This window comes from Aegilops tauschii, chromosome 3 (assembly GCF_002575655.3).
Source record: "Aegilops tauschii subsp. strangulata cultivar AL8/78 chromosome 3, Aet v6.0, whole genome shotgun sequence".
Classification (NCBI taxonomy): Eukaryota; Viridiplantae; Streptophyta; class Magnoliopsida; order Poales; family Poaceae; genus Aegilops; species Aegilops tauschii.
In genome coordinates this window covers 582002086-582020446 of record NC_053037.3, presented here as the reverse complement: position 1 = coordinate 582020446, position 18361 = coordinate 582002086, and the positions used below count along the sequence as shown (strand labels likewise).

The following is an 18361-nucleotide window of genomic DNA, read 5'->3' as shown; positions in this document are numbered from 1 at the left end:
AACGAAAAAATAGACATTTGTTGGAGGTTGCACGCTCTCTCATGTTTACAACGCATGTGCCAAAGTTTCTTTGGGGCGAGGCAGTTAAAACAGCAGCATATTTGACAAACCGTATGCCCTCACGCATTCTGAATTTTAAAACCCCAATTGAATGTCTGAGTGGTTCAAATCCTTTTATTGTGCCACCAAAAGTATTTGGATGTGTTTGTTCTGTACATGATTACAGAAATTCAGTAGGAAAACTTGATCCTCGTGCTGTTCGTTGTATTTTTGTTGGGTATTCTCCCACTCAGAAAGGCTATCGCTGTTGGTGCCCAGCTGAGCGGCGTTTTTTTGTGAGCATGGATGTTACTTTTCGTGAAAATGAGTCATTTTATCCCCCTACCTTTGGTGCATGCCATCCTTCTTCCTCTACCACTCCTATTTCTAGGATTGGTCGAGAGGGGGAGAATGTTGTTGGTAGAGATGTTCTTATTCAGTCCTTTCCTGTTCCTTCACTTGGTGACACACCTCAATATGGGCAAGGTACATAGGGGGAGGAAAACACAAACACCATGAACACGGGTGAGAACAATAGCAACTCCAGTGTTCAAGAGGGGCATGAACATGACATGTCATCTACTGAACATGTAGTACAACCCATCACGAGGTGTCTCCAGGTTCCATGTCACCGTCCCCTAATTCAGTGATACAAGACACACCGGAGCAAGGTACTGAACCCTCTACTGTTATTCCAAACCCCCCTACTGTTCATAATCTTCCTATTGCTCTACGTAAGCCTGTTAGACGTCCAGTCACACCACCACGTCTGAAGGATTATGTTGGCCACAAACATGACATCGCCAAGTTTATCTCCTATGATAATTGTAATCCTTTGTTCAAAAGTTTTATTGCTTCCCTTGACTCCATATCCATACCCAAAGACTGGAGAGAGGCCATGCAGGACACTAAGTGGAAAGCAGCAATGATCGAGGAAATGAAAGCTTTGGAGAAAAATAGAACTTGGGAACTTGTGACGCTGCCAATGGGTAAAGAGCCTGTGGGTTGTAAGTGGGTGTACACGGTCAAGCAAAATCCTGACGGCAAAGTGGAACGGTACAAAGCTCGGCTAGTAGCGAAGGGATATACCCAAAAATATGGGATTGACTATGATGAGACATTCGCACCGGTTACAAAAATGAACTCAGTACGAACTCTAATAGCATGTCAGCAAACCTTGGATGGGACCTATTCCAACTAGATGTGAAGAATGCATTTTTGCATGGTGATCTTCAAGAGGAAATATATATGCAAATTCCACCTAGTTTTAGCACTGGTCAAACTGAAGGTAAAGTCCTATGCTTACATCGATCCTTGTATGGCTTGAAGCAATCTCCGCGCGGTTGGTTTGATCGGTTTCGGCGAGTAATTCTCCGAATGGGTTATAACCAAAGCAATGCTGATCACACTTAGTTCTATAAACGTAATGCAAGGAAAGTTGCTATTTTAATAGTTTATGTTGATGATATTGTTATCACCGGGGATGACTTTGAAGAGATTGCTCGGTTAAAATTGCAATTGGGGCGAGAGTTTGAGGTCAAAGACTTTGGGCTACTTCGATACTTTCTTGGGATTGAAATATCTTGTAGCTCAAAAGGAATTTATCTCTCTCAAAGAAAGTATGTCTTAGATTTGCTCTCAGAGACCGGATTGTCTGGGTGTCGCCCGGCTTCTACCTAATTGAGCAGAATCATCGTCTTCATGATGGAGATGGAGGGCCTATTGATCGAGAGCGCTATCAAAGACTTGTTGGGCGACTAATTTATTTATCTCACACCCGTCCAGATATTGCTTTCGATGTAAGTGTCGTAAGTCAGTTCATGCATGATCCTCGAACTCATCATATGGATGCTGTAGTTCGAATAATTAGATACCTCAAGGGTTGTCCTGGTCGAGGATTATTATACACATCACATGGCCATTTGCAAGTAGAGTGCTACACTGACGCAGACTAGGCTGGTTCCATGGACGACCGGAGATCGACATCGGGCTATTGCACATTTGTTGGAGGGAACCTTGTTACATGGCGTAGTAAGAAGCAAAGTGTTGTAGCACGATCTACAGCTGAAGCGGAATTCAGATCCATGGCACATGGTGTCTGTGAAGTATTATGGCTACAGATCCTGTTGATGGAGCTAGGCCTATTCCAATCAAAACCACTGATGTTGTACTATGATAATAAGGTGGCCCTCGATATTGCTAACAATCCTGTGCAACATGACCGAACAAAACATATTGAGATAGACCGTCACTTCATTAAGGAGAAGCTAGATCTCAGAATTATCTGCATGTCGTATGTAAATTCATTGAATCAATTAGCAGATATCCTCACAAAGGGCTTGCCTGATAGATTATTTTCTACCTTCTGTAGCAAGATGGGGTTGTACGATGCATTTGCCCCATCTTGAGGGGGAGTGTTGAGTTATATGTAACTAAGTAAATATGTAATTCGTAGAGGACTGGAGTGTAAGAATCACAATATTAAGAGAAGAGGGGCTGCTCGAACAGAGGAGAAGGTCCCAGAGTTTTTCCCGGTGTTCTTCCTGTCAAATCCCTAGAACTCGAATCCGAATATCTCCAAATCTCAACAACACACAATCTTATATTGAAAGTATCCGGTATTATGTGATAATGCTAGTAAATTAAGTTACAATAATAAGTCAAAAAGAAAACTTACAATAAAAAGTTGCATTTCCAACAGAAAATTAACTGGACCCATACTTGAGAGCTCGCTCGTTGTGCCCGGTGAGAGAAAACGAAACTGCCAAGACCAGCCCGTTTGAGAGCATCAACAATCTTAAAGCACATAAGAAACAGCCCAGCCCAGCGATGATCAAAGTGGCTCCTACGTCTTCACATTAGGCTCTGGCCAGCCGCCGAGGCACGTAGACTGCCCAAGTGACAAGGAACTGATGAACTCCCCCGGATCTATCCTTATCAGAGATAGCTTGCATTGGCATGCAGACAACCTGATAATGGTATTTGACACCACTGCTGAGTTTTTCCGGCAGATGCCCTCTCCGATTGTTCCGCCAAATGACCATGCTGACCTGTTTGAGATGGATGACATGCTTGGCGTGTTCAGTCTTAATGACGAAGAGACCATTGTTGATATATGGGTGATGCAGGACTATGAAGGTCAAGTCTGGGCCTCCAAACGCCGGGTTGAATTGCCGATTGCCGAGCTCATGGTGCAACTAGAAAACTTTGGCGATTGTTGGAATTTGGAGGCTGCATATTGGGATGGTGATGTGCTCGTGCTGGCCAAATTTGACAATGACTCGCTACTTCAGATTGACATGGATGGCAAGTTGCTTGCTAGTCTCCATCGCAGATTCCTCTGGCATACTGGACTTCGGCTCAAGCAATCTCTAGTTTCACAGACCTTCTTTCCGGCACTAGAGGGTTATGTTGTTAATGCTTCGCCTTTCATCTGACCGGATGGTTATGTTCTGAATATTATTTAGCTTTTCATCCGAGGGATGTTGAGTGTGGTGGTGCTTAACTCGATCCTCTATGAACCCAATAGTTTTCTTTGTTGATGTATAAAAAGTTATGATCAAGAAGCTCTTGCTGATGTGTGGTTGTGTTATATTTCTTTTAATATCATTTTGGGCTGAAGTGATTGCTGTGAATGTTGATGCTAAAATTACAAGTCATTTGGATCAGCGTTTGAAATCATGTCTATGTTTTCTTGAACTGAAAAATGGACTTTGCGTTTTCCCTCTTTATATAGTGGTCTCCTTTATACTTAATTGTTAGCAATCTAGTTGCCTCTTGGTCTCTGTTTATTGAACCGAATAATTGACATGTCCTTTTATTGAGATCTTCATTTTTAGAGTTTACCCAGATGTCCATAAATACTAAATACTAGAAAATGTGCAGTTGATTCCTGTTTCTATGTTTTGTTTTGGCTGACGGCAAAGTAAGGCAGATTATCCTCCTTGTTGACTAGCTAGTTGCACCTGATTTCAGAAGAGCTTGCAACAGTAGATAAATTGAATGATTGCATTATAGTCAACTTTCAAGTCAATGTTCTGTTGCAGTTCTTTCATGTTCATGATTCCATTGCATCTGGTCAGGTATTGAAACATAGTGCTATAATTCTGCCTTCGTGTTGTATCATTTAGAATTACATATATAACTTCACTTTAACTGCTAACCACTTTAAGGAATTGTTGCTTCATGTGATCTTTGATCTGAACATATGCATGAGAAATTAAACTTGTGCTGATGAGCCGAAGATTAAGAATTAGGCCCACGATGAGCCGGCTAGTTCCATTTTGATGTATACAAGTTATGGTCAATGAAGCTCCGAATGTTTCATGGTCGCATGAAATTTATACTTGTGTGAATATCCTTTCGGGATGAAGTGGCTATCATGTTGATGCTAGAATTATTTAGTCGTTATGGTTAGCATTTGAAATAGTTGCTGATTGATCTGCCTCATGTCTTTGTTTTTCGTTGAACTGAAGAATTGCCTTGGGTTTTTTATCGATGTCTTTTAGTTTCTTAGAAGAGATCATCCAATGGTTTTCTTAATACTAAATTTTTAGCCAATATACATCAGTTTATTATTTCTAAGTACTGTTGTAGCCGACTATTAAATGTGGCAGATCATCCTCTCAATTTGTTCACTAGAAAGTTGACCCTGATTGTTGGAAGAGCTTTTTGCACTGCTCTTCTGAATATCTTTCGGGATGAAGTGGCTACAATTATTTAGTTGTTTTGGTCAACGTTCAAAATAGTTGCAAATTGGTCTGCCTCATGTCTCTGTTTTTCTCTGAACTGAAGAATTGCCTTGTTTTTTTACTGAGTGGTTTTCTTAAAGATCATCAAGTGGTTTTGTTGATAGTGCTAAATATCTAGCCAATGTACATCAGTTTCCTGTTTCCAAGTATTGGTCTAGCCCACGATTAAATATGGCAGATTATCCTCTCAATTTGTTCAGTAGCAAGTTGACCCTAATTGTTAGAGGAGCTTTGTGCACTGCTCGTTAGATTGAACGAATGGCCGCATTACAGTCAGCTTGTCAGTGAAATGTTCTGTTGCAATTCGTTCTTCATGTGCCCATTGCATCTGGTTAGGTATTTGAATAATTCTGTTATAATTTTAGTTGTTGGTCACAACACATATGATGTGTCATTCCTGCAGGGTAATTCCTTAGCTGTTCACATCGATTGTAGGCTACTAAGCCAATTATACAAGCTGGAGACAAAGAAAATTGGAGTGTGTGGTTACAATTTACACTGTTGATTCAGTATACAAGCATTTACCAGCTGAAACAGTAGTTGCAGCTCGTCTACAAACAGTAGATGCAGAGCAATTGCGAGCATCCTTGCCTGTATTCTTTGCTTTACGATGCAAGGTTGCAGTTCTTGTTTTTTTTAAGGACATTCACCACCCGATCGCCTTTCCTGCAATTTTTTTCAGCCTTGATTCATATTCTAGTTTGTCCGAGAGCTTTAAGTAAGGCCATTGATTTAGTAGCTGAAAACTGGAGGGAGGTTAACTGAAGCTGAAGGTCGGTTAAGAACACCCAGCAGAAGCCGGTGAAAAACATTGAAACACGTGTGAGATGCAGCAGAACCAAACCAAAAGGAGGAAGAGCACTGACAGAAAACTGTGCGGAAAGAACAGAAGAAAATACTAGGTGAAAAAGCAAATGGAAAATGGCTAGAAGTTATAAACAACTAACAAAAAATTATTTGTAGATTAGAATAGAAACAAAGAAAAGAATTACCTAGCAAACATGTACCTAGGATCGTTTGGTAGTTCCTAGGCGGTGTTCACCCTGTTTTCTTGAGTAAACATGTACCTAGCAACAAAATTACCAAGGTGCTCACCTTATTTCCTTGAGTAAACATGTAGCTAGCAAAAGAATTAGCTATCATCCAAAAACTAGTGTACTGTGCTTAGGAACTGTATTTTTTGTCCTTGAAATCGCTTCATGGCCAGACTCTTCGGCATTCTTTCATACGAAGAAGATTAGCATTAGCATTTTGAACTGTATGTTTTTTTTTCTTTCGTACCTACCTGGTTTATGTTTAGTGAGATTGTTCAGTTTTGTTGTGCTTTTATTTTGCTGACTCTTATTTGAAGCTCTTGATCTTGTTACTTGTAAGCATGGTTCTTTTAGACTGGTAGTGTAGGAAAATAAAGAATTTAAACCATGGATCTTGTTAGTTGTTAGCCAGAGCTTGTCTGATATGGATGTTAGTATTGTCTGCTGATGGTGTGCAATCATTTTCGGTACTGCATTAGCAGTTCCCTCTGCTGGGATATGGTAATGTACATGTTGAATATGGTGTATCATTCTAGTTATGGAATAGGGGCCTGTAGGTTCATGGGCTCTGAAAAACTAATCCAACTAGTCGGTGTAGATGATGGTGCTAATATTGTTAATTTGTTACAGATCATGTTGTGTGGAGCTGATGCTGAAAATATCCAAATAAAAGGTCATGAGAATAGAGGAAATGCATGCTGATCCTGTGGTATAGGAACAAGAGTTCACTCAGTAGCGTTTCCATTCTGTTGTGGCGCGATGAAATGCATGCTGAGCATCTCCTTGTGGCGCGATGTAGTACGGTTGATCCCATTCCTTAGGTCATGTTGGTCTTTGTCATCCCAAATGCAGGATGTGACATCGTTACCTAGCGACGCTAATGTGTGCTCATTCCCAGTACCCCACAATCCTACACACACATAGATAGCCTTCTCTTTTTTTGAGGTAGCTATCATTCATGTGAGGTTAGTGGCGGAATCATTGAGAAACGTGTGTATGTGCTCCGAGCATATATAGCCCATGATGTTCTACTGGCCATGAAGTCAGGCCGGGTTGGCAACGGGTCAGATGGCATGAGCTTGCTTGCTTGCTTGCTTGCTTCGTGGTTATAAATGGATCATGTGGGTCTCTGCAATAGTTTACTGGGACCAATAACCCGGACGACCTTCGATGGTTTGAATGCTCGTCATCCTCAAGGCACCAACCTTCCTTATCCTTTTGGATGAGGATAATAATGTCAACAATAACATCGATAGGGATGACGTAGTATGGACAGGTTTTCACTTTAAGGGCATATTTGATTTGAAGGATTTTGAATTAAATTTGGAGGAGAGGATCCGAATGAATTTTTTATGTGAGTCCTTTGATTAGTAGGAATACTTGTTAAGTATTGTGCCATATATACCATTTAATAATAATAAGTTGTTTATTTACTCAAACTTTTTGATAGATTATTTTGAATTCCTTTGGCGAACAAATTTTGGCACATATTCAATCCCATTGGATCCATGTGAATATGAAAATTGACTTGAAAACAATATACCATCTTTTAGAGAGCTTGAAGCACTTCTCATTAAAGTGCATGAATGCATTATCGTCAACTTCTCCGTGAAATGTTCGTTCATTCTTCTTCATGTATCCATTGCATTTGGTTAGGTGTTCAAATGCTATGTTGTCCTTGTTGTATTGTTTGGGATTAGGTTTATCATGGTCGGGCTTAGGTCCCAGATTGTGTTCTCCTTTAGATTCTGTAACTACCATCCATGTTCATTCTCTCTGTGTGACTGGCGCAAGATCATCTTCAGTACCATTGGTCTCAAGCGGATTGTGTGCCTCAAATTCACTCTGATCATTTGTTACTATGGGTGTGTTACGTGCTGTTGCAGGATCACTTGAAGGGCACCCACCCACATACTGGGGACAAATATCTTGTGTGTGGCTACAGTTTACCATGTCGATGCAATATACAAGCTGAACACCCAGATTAATATATGTCAGTGTGTTTGCGTGTTTGATCAATCTGAAACCGGCGAAAAGTATCTTGATCTTAAACTGTATTCTCTTCTTTTCGTTGCAAGGTTGCAGTTCTTCTGGCAGAGCTGACTGACGGACTGACTGCATTCTCTGGGATCTGCCCATTGCAGATAGCATTGGAACCTCAAATTTTAACCCTTTCTCCCTATTTTGTTGATGACACATAGGTCCTTTGTTTTGGGCATAGTCCAGCAGCTCCAGCACGAATCAGTTCTGCCCCAATCAAGACTCTGGCCCCAATAGGATACTGTCCAAAATATTTGGTGAGTGGCTTCTTGGAGTGATGTGCTCGTGCTAGTCCAATTTGGTGAGTGGTTACTTCAGGTTGACGGGGATGGCAAGTTGGTTGCCAGTTTCCATCGCAGAGGGCTCGGTCCTACTCAAAACCGGCTCAAGCAAACTATTGTTCAGCATACCTTCTTTCCGACACTAGAGGGTGATCTTGTCAATGCTTCGCCTTTCATCTGGCCAGAAGATTTTGTTGTGAACACTTAGCCTTTCATCTCAGGGCTGTTGAGTGTGGTGGTGCTTCTTATGGGCCTAGCACTCCGTACCACATAGCTGCAGTGTGCATTAAGCAGATCCACTATAAGCCCGCTACCTTCTTTGTTGATGTATTAAAATTTATGATCAAGAAGCTCTAACTATTACATGGTGGTGTTATATTTTGTTGAATATCCTTTTGGGTTGAAGTGACTACTGTGAGTGTTTGGGCCGGAGTGCTTGCCAAGAGTGTTGATGCAAAATTACAATTCGTTTGGGTCAGTGTTTGAAATGTTGCCAATTATTCTGACTCGTGTCTCTGTTTCTTGATCTGAAGATTGGACTCCCTCCTCCCCTCCCTCTTCCCTCCTCCTATATAGTGGTCATCTCAGTACTCGATAGTTAGCAATGTAGCTGCCTCTTGTCTGTTTATTGAACTGAAGAACTGACTTGTCCTTTTATTGATGTCTTCCATTGTAGAGTTTATCTGGTGGTCATCTTAACACTGAAACTTGAATATACATGTGTGTCTTGTTTCTGTTTTTTTTTTGGCTCTAGCCGATTATCCGCTTGCTGACTGGCATGTTGCACCTCATTTTCAGAAGAGCTTGGAACACTATTCTTGTTGAATTAAGTGATTAAATTATAGTCAGCTTTTTAGAAATGCTCTGCTGCAATTCATTCTTTCTTCGTGAATGAATTGCATCATTTGGAATGTTGTGCTGCAATTCATTCTTCATGAATCCATTGCATCATTCCGAATATTCTATTATGATTCCAGGTTCTTGTTGCATCATTTGGAATTCTCATTTCACTTTGGCTGCTAACCATTTTAATGAATTGATACTATGCCGGCACTATTCCCTTGACAATTACGATCACCTATGTAGATTTGATAGCAAAGATAAGAAATGGACTAATTAGGGCGGGTGTTTGTTATTTGAGTTGGAAAGTGTATTGCAATTGCCTTGATTGTCTCTGTTACAACCGAGAGTATTCATAGAGAGGGGGAGAGAGTCCCGAGAGATTAGGCACGCAGGCCATGCGGGAGTGCTCAGATCCTACATTCTAGGATCGGTACAAAGCGTGACAATACAACGTTACAAGTGTACAAAATATACAACTTAACACCCCCCCCCCCTCAGTCGGAACTCCGTTGGGCAGGATGTTCAGGCTGGATCGAAACTCGGTGAAGACTGGCGAGGGCAGGCCCTTGGTGAAGACGTCGGCATATTGCGAGCTGGATGGTACATGCAGAACGCGTACTTCGCCAAGAGCCACTCGATCCCAAACAAAGTGCAAGTCAATCTCAATGTGCTTGGTCCGTTGATGCTGAACCGGATTGCTCGCAAGATAGGATGCACTGATGTTGTCGCAATACACCACGGTGGCACGGGTGGGTGGTACCTTGAGCTCATGTAGAAGTTGCCGCAACCAACAAGTTTCAGCCACACAATTAGCAACACCACGATATTCAGCCTTGGCACTGGATCGGGAGATGGTGGGTTGCCGCTTGGATGACCATGAAATGAGATTGGCTCCAAGGAACACACAAAAACCGGAGGTGGACTTGCGCGTGTCCGGACACCCGGCCCAATCGGCATCAGTGTATGCGATGAGGTCTTTGGAGGGAGACCGAAAGAGCTGGAGGCCGTAATGCGAGGTACCCTGAATGCGCTTCACGAGCTGCCAATGGATGTCGCGGGGAGCATGCATGAACAGGCAAGCTTGTTGGACAGCATATGTAATGTCCGGGCGCGTGAGGGTGCATGTAAGCATGTTGCCGCGCGCGAGAAGCTCGAGGGTGTATTGCTGTTGGCATAGGAAGAGACCGGAGTGGTTGGTGGTGACATTGATGCCTAAGAAATGATGCAAGGCACCAAGGTCAGTCATGGCAAACTCTCGCTTGAGAGAGGAGATGATGTGGGTGAGAGTGTGAGGAGAGCTTGCGGTGAGAATGATGTCATCCACATAAACTAGGAGATATGCAAGAGAGTTACCATGATGGAGGATAAACAGGGAGGTGTCACTCTTGGATGCCCAAAAACCAAGAGATAAGAGAAAGGCTTGAAAGCGCAAGAACCACGTCCGAGGATCCTGTTTGAGTCCATAGAGTGACTTGTTGAGAAGACACACATGATCCGGCTTGGAGGAGTCCACAAAAACCGGCCGGTTGCGAGCAATACACTGTTTCATTGAGCTCACCATGGAGAAATGCATTCTTGACGTCAAGTTGATGAATGGGCCATGAATGAGAGGTGGCAAGGCTCAATACCACCCGAATGGTTGCTGGCTTGACCACTGGACTGAACGTCTCGTCATAGTCCAGACCCTCTTGTTGTGTGAGGCCACGAATGACCCACCGAGCCTTGTACCGTGCCAAAGACCCGTACGTGTTGAACTTGTGCCGAAAAATCCACTTGCCCGTAACCACATTTGCACCTGCAGGCTTAGGCACCAAAGACCAAGTGAAGTTGTTCATTAATGCATTATACTCATCTAACATTGCTTGACGCCAATGGGGATCCTTAAGGGCGGATTTATACATGGGAGGAATGGGTGAGATGGGTGAGGAGGCGTCGGCGAAGAAGAGCCGTTTGGGCATTAAGTAGCCAGTTTTAGCACGTGGGGTAATTTATTGTGAGTTCTTGGGTGGCTGTATTTGGACTGCATGGGGTGGAAGAGGTGGCGTGGGCGTACGAGGCGGGGAGCGATCCGAGGCGGATTCGGTGGGGCCGGGCAAGCCAGTAGGCGGTGGACTGGGCGCATGGGTGGGCGAGGAGCCCGAGGTGGATGCGGCGGGACCAGGCGAGGTGGGCGCGCGGGCGGGCGCGCGATCCGAGAGCGACACGGTGGGACCAGGCGAATCGGGCGTAGGGGTGGGCAAGCGTTGCGAGGGCGATGCGGCGGGGCCGGGCGAGGCAGGCGCGCTGGTGGGCGCGTGATCCGAGGTGGATCCGCGCATGGGGGACGCAGCAGCGGGTGGGGGCGGCCATTGGGGGGGGGGCAGCGGACGACGTGGGAGGGAAGGGTTGGTGGGGGGCAGAATCTGGTGGAGGGCGGGGCCCGAGCGGGGTAGGTGGTGGCGATCCCGGTGGGAAGGCTGAGCTGGGCTGCAGGATTGCATGGGGATTGGTTGTGGACATGGAGGGGGTGTGGTCTTGTGTGTGGCTGGTGTAGGGAAAAATGGTTTCGTCAAAAATAACATGGCGTGAGACGATCACACGGCGTGTGGCGAGGTCAAAGCACCTGTACCCCTTGTGTTCGAGGGCATAACCAAGGAAGACGTAGCGGGAAGAGCGAGGGGCAAGTTTGTTAGCCATGGTTGCATACTGGTTGGGAAAACAGAGGCAACCGAAGACACGAAGGTGGTCGTATGTGGGTGGAATACCGTAGAGAAGATAATGTGGTGTATGCGGCGCAATGACACGGGAGGGACGCCGGTTGAGGAGGTAGGTGGCCGTGTGAAGATCTTCGACCCAAAAAGGGGGCGTGAGGTTAGCTTGAAGAAGAAGTGTGCGCATGACGTCATTGGTGGTACGAATCATACGTTCCGCGTTACCATTTTGAGGGGAGGTATGGGGGCACGAGAAGCGATAGGCAATGCCGTTGGAGGAGAAGAAGGTGCGGAGGGATGAGTTGATGAATTCACCACCGTTGTCACATTGCATGCTCTTGATGATCACGTTGAATTGGGTATGCACAAACGTAAAAAAGCGTTGTAGGACAGTGGACGTGTCAGATTTGTTGCGTAGAGGAAATGTCCACGAGAAATGCGTAAAATCATCAAGCACCACAAGATAGTATTGGAAACCAGAGAAGCTAACAACGGGTGATGTCCACAAGTCACAATGTATTAAATCAAAAGGAGCATATATTTTGCTGAAGGAAGATGGAAAAGGTAAACGGGGCTGGCGTCCAAGTTGACATGCATTACAAGGGGAGTGAGGAGCCTTATTACAATCATGAGGAAAATGTTTGGCGAGGGAAGAAAATGTGTGTGCTCCGGGATGCCCAAGGCGACGATGCCACAAGTCCGAGGAGGTGGCGGCGAGGAGAGCGGACGCCGGCGCCGGTTTATTACCAACAAAGGGGTAGAGATCGCCATGGCTAACGGAGATCATGAGAACTCGTCGAGTGCGAAGATCCTTCACAAGAAAACCACACGGGTAAAATTCAATAGAGCAAGAATTGTCTTTAGTGAATTTACGAACTGATATGAGACTAGTGACTACGTTGGGAGAGACAAGAATGTCATTAAGGCGAAAATCGTGAGGAGAGAGGGTTGTAGAGCCGGTGGCAGTGTCAGGGAGAGAATGCCCATTACCGACAACAAGGCTAGAAGGTAAATGCGAAAATGAAGAACTTAACGAGGTCAGGTTACCTTGGGTGCCCGTCACGTGCGAAGACGCACCGCTGTCGAGGTACCACTCGGGTGCCGGGGGCGTGGCGTAGCCGCCGTTGCTGAAGGCGGCGTTGAGCATGGCGAGGTGGTCGCACGATGGATGCGGTGGCTGATAGTACGGAGTAGACGGCACCGAAGAGGGCGTGAAGGCAGGGTACGCCTGAGCATGAGCGCCGGGGCGGGGTCCAAGGACACCAGCGGCGTTCGGCGGGATCCATCCAAAGCAGGGCGACGGGAGGGCCACCCCGTACGGGGCGAAGTACCCCGTGAAGGGAGAGAAGGCGGTCGCCTGGGGACCGCGCCCGGAGTGGTCGCCGCGGCCACGGTCACAGCCGTCACCGGAGCGGTCACCACGCCCGTGACCAGAGGAGTGGGACGGCGGATGAGGGGCGTCCGGGGTGCGATCAGAGGGGCGGTCGGTCGGGCGATCGCCTTGGCCGCAACCACCAGATGAGCCGGCCGAGGAGCCACCACCCGAAGAGCTGCCGCCCGCCATGGCGAACGCGGATGCGCCTTCCGCAGCCGCGCGCTGCGCCTGCGACTCCTCCGCGAGGACGACGCGGGAGAGGACGGTGTCGAAGGGAAGGCCCTGGTCACCGAGGACGACGCGGATGGTGTCGAGCCGCTTGTCAAGGCCATGAAGGAACTGGGTGGTGAGATCCACCTCGGAAACGGCATGATCTATGTCAGCGAGAGCGTCGGTGAGAAGTTTGAGACGACGGGCGTACTCGGACACCGAGAGGTCACCCTGCTTAAGGTTGCGGTATTGGCGGTTGAGGATCATGAAGCGGGCGTCGCGATTGGCGAGGAAGAAGTCTTTGATCTTGTGCCAGAGAGCGTATGTGGTGGTGGCGCTGACAACGTGATCACACATGGTGTCCGAGAGGGTGGCATAGATCCACAGAACGACATGGACGTAGAGCTCAAGGTACTGCGCCGGAGCGTTGGGAGGTGGAGGATAGTCGAGGAGGTAGGAGACACCATAGAGAACGAGGACCATCAGAAAGAAGGTTTTCCACTTATGGTAATTGTGATCCGCGGGATTGAGGAGAAACTTGATGTGGTTTGTGATGTGGTCGCGGAAAATAGGATGAGGTGCGGCGGGTGCCGGTGGCGGCGCGGGAGAAGAGCCAGCGGTGGTGAAGAGGGGGGCAAACTGAGCAGCCGTGGCGGGGAAGGAACCGCTGAAGAGGGTTGGGGAGGTGCCGAAGACGAAGGGGGGGTGGTTGGTGCGGTGGCCGGAACGGTGCCGGCGGCAGGCGCCGAGGAGGAGGAGAAGAGGGAGCCCGGCGACGTGGCGGAGCTCGTGGCGGCGGAGGAGGAAGAAGAGGTGTCGTCCGCAGCCATGGAGAGAACCCTGGCGACTGATACCAAGTTGGAAAGTGTATTGCAATTGCCTTGATTGTCTCTGTTGCAACCGAGAGTATACATAGAGAGGGAGAGAGTCCCGAGAGATTAGGCACGCAGGCCATGCGGGAGTGCTCAGATCCTACATTCTAGGATCGGTACAAAGCGTGACAATACAACGTTACAAGTGTACAAAATATACAACTTAACAATTTGAAGGACATGATAATACAGACTTTCAGTTTCTGGTCAGGCAGATTGTTATTTGGAAGACAGTTGCAAAATGATCTCAAAGTTAACATTTGAAATTGAGGCATGATAATACAGACTTTCAGTTTCTGGTCAGGCAGATTGTTAATTGTCTGATGAGTTGTTGACCTGCAAATAAATTGTTGGATATACTTGATTGTTCATAGAAGGCATTGCGGGATTGTTCTGGAAACAGATGCCAAGTGCGACAGCTCAGAAGGTGTGAGGCCATGGATTGGAAGGAGCTGGATCGTTCACTGAGCAGGTATAACACAGTTGTGATGCAGATGTGAGCCGAAGCCTCTCTAGTTCCAGATGACCTTTTCTCTACAACATTTGCAGATGATAGGCCAAGGAGCACTTCACAGGGTCTCTTATGTTCACTGTCAGGACATGTATTGCTAGTCTATAAGAATAGTTCACTGTCAGGTATGCTAAGGAAAAATAGTTACTCGAGTCTTTGTGTGTGAGTGAGTTCATCTATTACTGTGGTCGTCGACATTTTGTTTGCGGAGATATGTGTGCAGCCCAAGTGCCTAACTGGTTGCCAGATTCCTAGGTTTGCAAGGAACTGGCGACACGTGCAGTCGGTGGTCTTGTTATTTCACCTCCCTTGGTGAAACACTAACAGAGCATGATGCCACCGTTTTTTTCTTGTACTCCCTCCGTAAACTAATATAAGAGCGTTTGGATCACTAATTTTAGTGATCCAAACGCTCTTATATTAGTTTACAGAGGAAGTACTTTCTATGAGCAAGCACGCTGATGCTCAAAATAAGTATTATTAAGAGCAGGCATGGTTATGCTCAAGAAAAGAAGGAACGACAAAACACTTGAAAATCTTGGGTTGGCGTGTTGCACAATAAGACGCCCACCATGCATGCTACTGTATGCTGTACCCTGGAGTTTGGGAAGCCCTGCCTTAAGAGTTGAGAGGGATTCAGAAATTCAGGCCCTGCTTTAAGAGTTGAGAGGGATTCAGAAATCCTGTGCAGTGGAGATGAGAAGCAAAGTCCTGCTGATATTGTGGGCGCTTGAGGAATGGTGTTATTGTTGGCAGCAAAGGTAATGGTACCATTGGTGCTTGAGCGAAGCTTTCAATGATGAGGCTCCGACACTAATCAACAGCCTTGCTTCAGTATTTTCATTTCAAGTAGGGGGACGTTCGCCAATTGTGATGCAGACTCTTGTTTCTGTTGACAAAGATCTACGCAGCGTCTTAAGCTAAATTATTTATTAAATAGAATATTGTATTGTTAAAAATTGTTGGGATGGCCAAGTAGTCTAAGGCGGCACATTAAGAGTGTCCAAAAGGGCGTGGGTTCAAATCCCACTCTCAACAAATAAAATTTTCTTTTTCTCTAATAAAAAACGTTCTCCTCTTTTGATTTTTTTTCTCCAGCCGTAAGTAATCAGAAATTGTTTCTTATGTTGGGCCAGAGTCATTCAGTTGCAGGCGCAGCTTCCCAAGGCCTCCATTATTATTTTCTTTCGGCCAATAGGAACAGCTCTGTGTCTTTTCCTTTTTTTTTCTGTCAATCGGGCGCCACTATGTCTTGCTTGTAGCGAAAAATAGAGAAGGCTCGCCGAAGGCGAGAGCGAATTGGCAGGTCCAGGTGCGCGGAGGCCACAGCCTCGTCTTTTTATTTTTCATGTTTTTCGGTTTTGTTTTTTGCTTTATATTTTTGTTTATACTTCCAAACATTTTAAATAAATACTCCCTCTGTCCCAACGTAAGTGTCTCAACTTTAGCACAAATAATTTTGGGGCGGAAGGAGTATATTAGAAAAAGCACTTTACATCAAACATTGAAAAAAATGTTGACCAAACCTTTGAAAAATATTAAATGCATATGAGAAAATGCTTTTCATGTATATGAAAAATGTATACAAAAAATATAATGGGTATGGAAAAAAATCTATCATGTATTTAAAATTTTAAAATCAAGCATTTTAGAATAAACAAGTATTTAAAAAATATTAATCAAGCATTTGGAAAATGCTAAATGTGTATAGAAAAGTGTTGACTATGTCTAAAAAACATGCTTGTATTTGAAAAATGTTAATCATACATAAAATATGTTTTCTGATGTATAAGAAAAGTGTTCAATGTATACTAAAATAGTTAACACGTGTTGACTAAAAAAGAAACCGATGAAAATTGACATAAAAACAAAGAAAATGAAGTAAACCAATGAAAAAAAAGCAAAATAATGAAAAAGAAAGAAACCAATGCAAAAGAATGAACCCGAGAGAACAAAAAAAGAGAAAAGCAAAGAAAACCGATTAATAGTGTCTTTGCCGAGTATAGCCTATTTGCCGAGGCCTCCTGTCGGCATTACCATGTGTTTGCCGAGTTATTCCCTTTGCCGAGTGCGGCTCTCGGCATTCGTTACTTTGCCGAGTGCCCGTGTTTTGGCTCTCGGCGAAGACCCCGACACCCGGCATATAGGAAAATTCTAGTAGTCGTAGGTTTTCAATAGAATGGACTGGTACTGCAACCTAGAATTCTATGAATACATTTTTGTGCTTCTATCCTCACAGCGGTTTTCTATTACATTGTTCGGAATGATCTATTACTATTTCACTATTCGTGCTAAACATTTTAAGGATTAGCGCTTCAGTTGAAGAAACAAAACTTGTACTGTGAACTTAAGAAAGGTGAGCTATGATCTGGCTCGGCTCCAAGATTGTATTCACGTCTCGAGCGGACAGCACCAGGCCTGTTGTGTGACTGTACAGCTGTAGGAGCAAGTTGAAAGTCACTCTGATTAGCCTGAATTCAATTCTTAGTTGCAACTTATAGAAGGAATTTGGAACTTCTTTGACAGTGATAAATTGGTAGTGTGGTGAATGTCTTTTATGCGCTCAACTCATGTCAGGTTCTCAATAAAGTTTCAATTTTTTTATGTCAACGAGTACCAATTAGTTTTATGGCCATGTTTTCTTCATACTAGTATGATGTTTTGTGGGATGCATATCCTTTCCTCTCTGTTTAGGCCAACCCGCATACGCCATCACTATGGCCTTGTCTAATGTTCCAATTCACTATATGGTTAATTTTCGGAATCATCCATGCCAAGAGGCGTTAGCCATGGAGCAGCCGTACCTATGCTCAGCACCACAGTGGAACCAGTGCTCTAAAAAGTCAGGCCTGAGCATGAGTGCATCGGCAAAACTGTTACGTGCCCTGTGCAGCTGTGCTGTGCTGTTGTGATTTCGCTAAGTACTGTAGACTGTAGTGTTTTGGACTTAGCTAAATCAAACAAAACTGTGTGTACAATGTAAACAAAAAGTTTGCCTGTTGTAGAAAATTGTGTCTTACACTTAACAGAATATAGTTGGGTTGTGTTTGAAAAAAGTGTCTACAAATTTGAAAATGTTGAACTATGCAAAAGAGTGTTTGTTTAGTTTTATAATATGTTTATTATCATTAAGAAAATGTAAGCATGTACTTAAATAATAACTATGTATTAAAAAAATGAAAACAATTAATTTAAAAATGTACATGATGTATTTTAAAATATCAAAAGTTTATCAAATTTTTTTTATGTGTGCGTTAAAAATGTATATTGGGTACGAAGAAAAAATAGACATGTGTAAAACAGAAAAACAATAACAAAACAAAAAGGCAAAAACAAAGAAAACCAGGAGCAGTGGGCGCGCGCGAGCGACGCTGCTAATGGGCCGGCCCAATTCAGCAAATACCGGCTAAATCCTCTCAAGGTTTAAAATAGACCGGGATAACAGAGTTTGGTGTGCTGATTTCAGAGATTGAGAGTTCAGGGTTTGATTTAGCTTTGGCCGACAAATTCAAGGTTTGTTTTGGACTTTTTCCTAGACCATAGCTAAATCAAACCCTGAACTTTGAATCCCGGAAATTGGCACTCTGAACTTGTAATCCGGTCTATTTTGAATCCTAGACATGTTTGGCACACTGGGAATAAGAAAATCCCGGGGGATAACCTGCTACTCAGAATTTGGGCCGGCCCACTATAACACAACAACAAAATCGTGAAC

The 18361-nt window shown here is 44.6% G+C and overlaps 1 pseudogene; it reads left to right on the top strand.

The window, feature by feature from the left end:
• The window catches only part of LOC109780481 (uncharacterized), a 30856-nt pseudogene extending 27380 nt beyond the window's left edge, over nucleotides 1-3476 (top strand).
• The last annotated feature ends 14885 nt before the right edge of the window (nucleotides 3477-18361 follow it).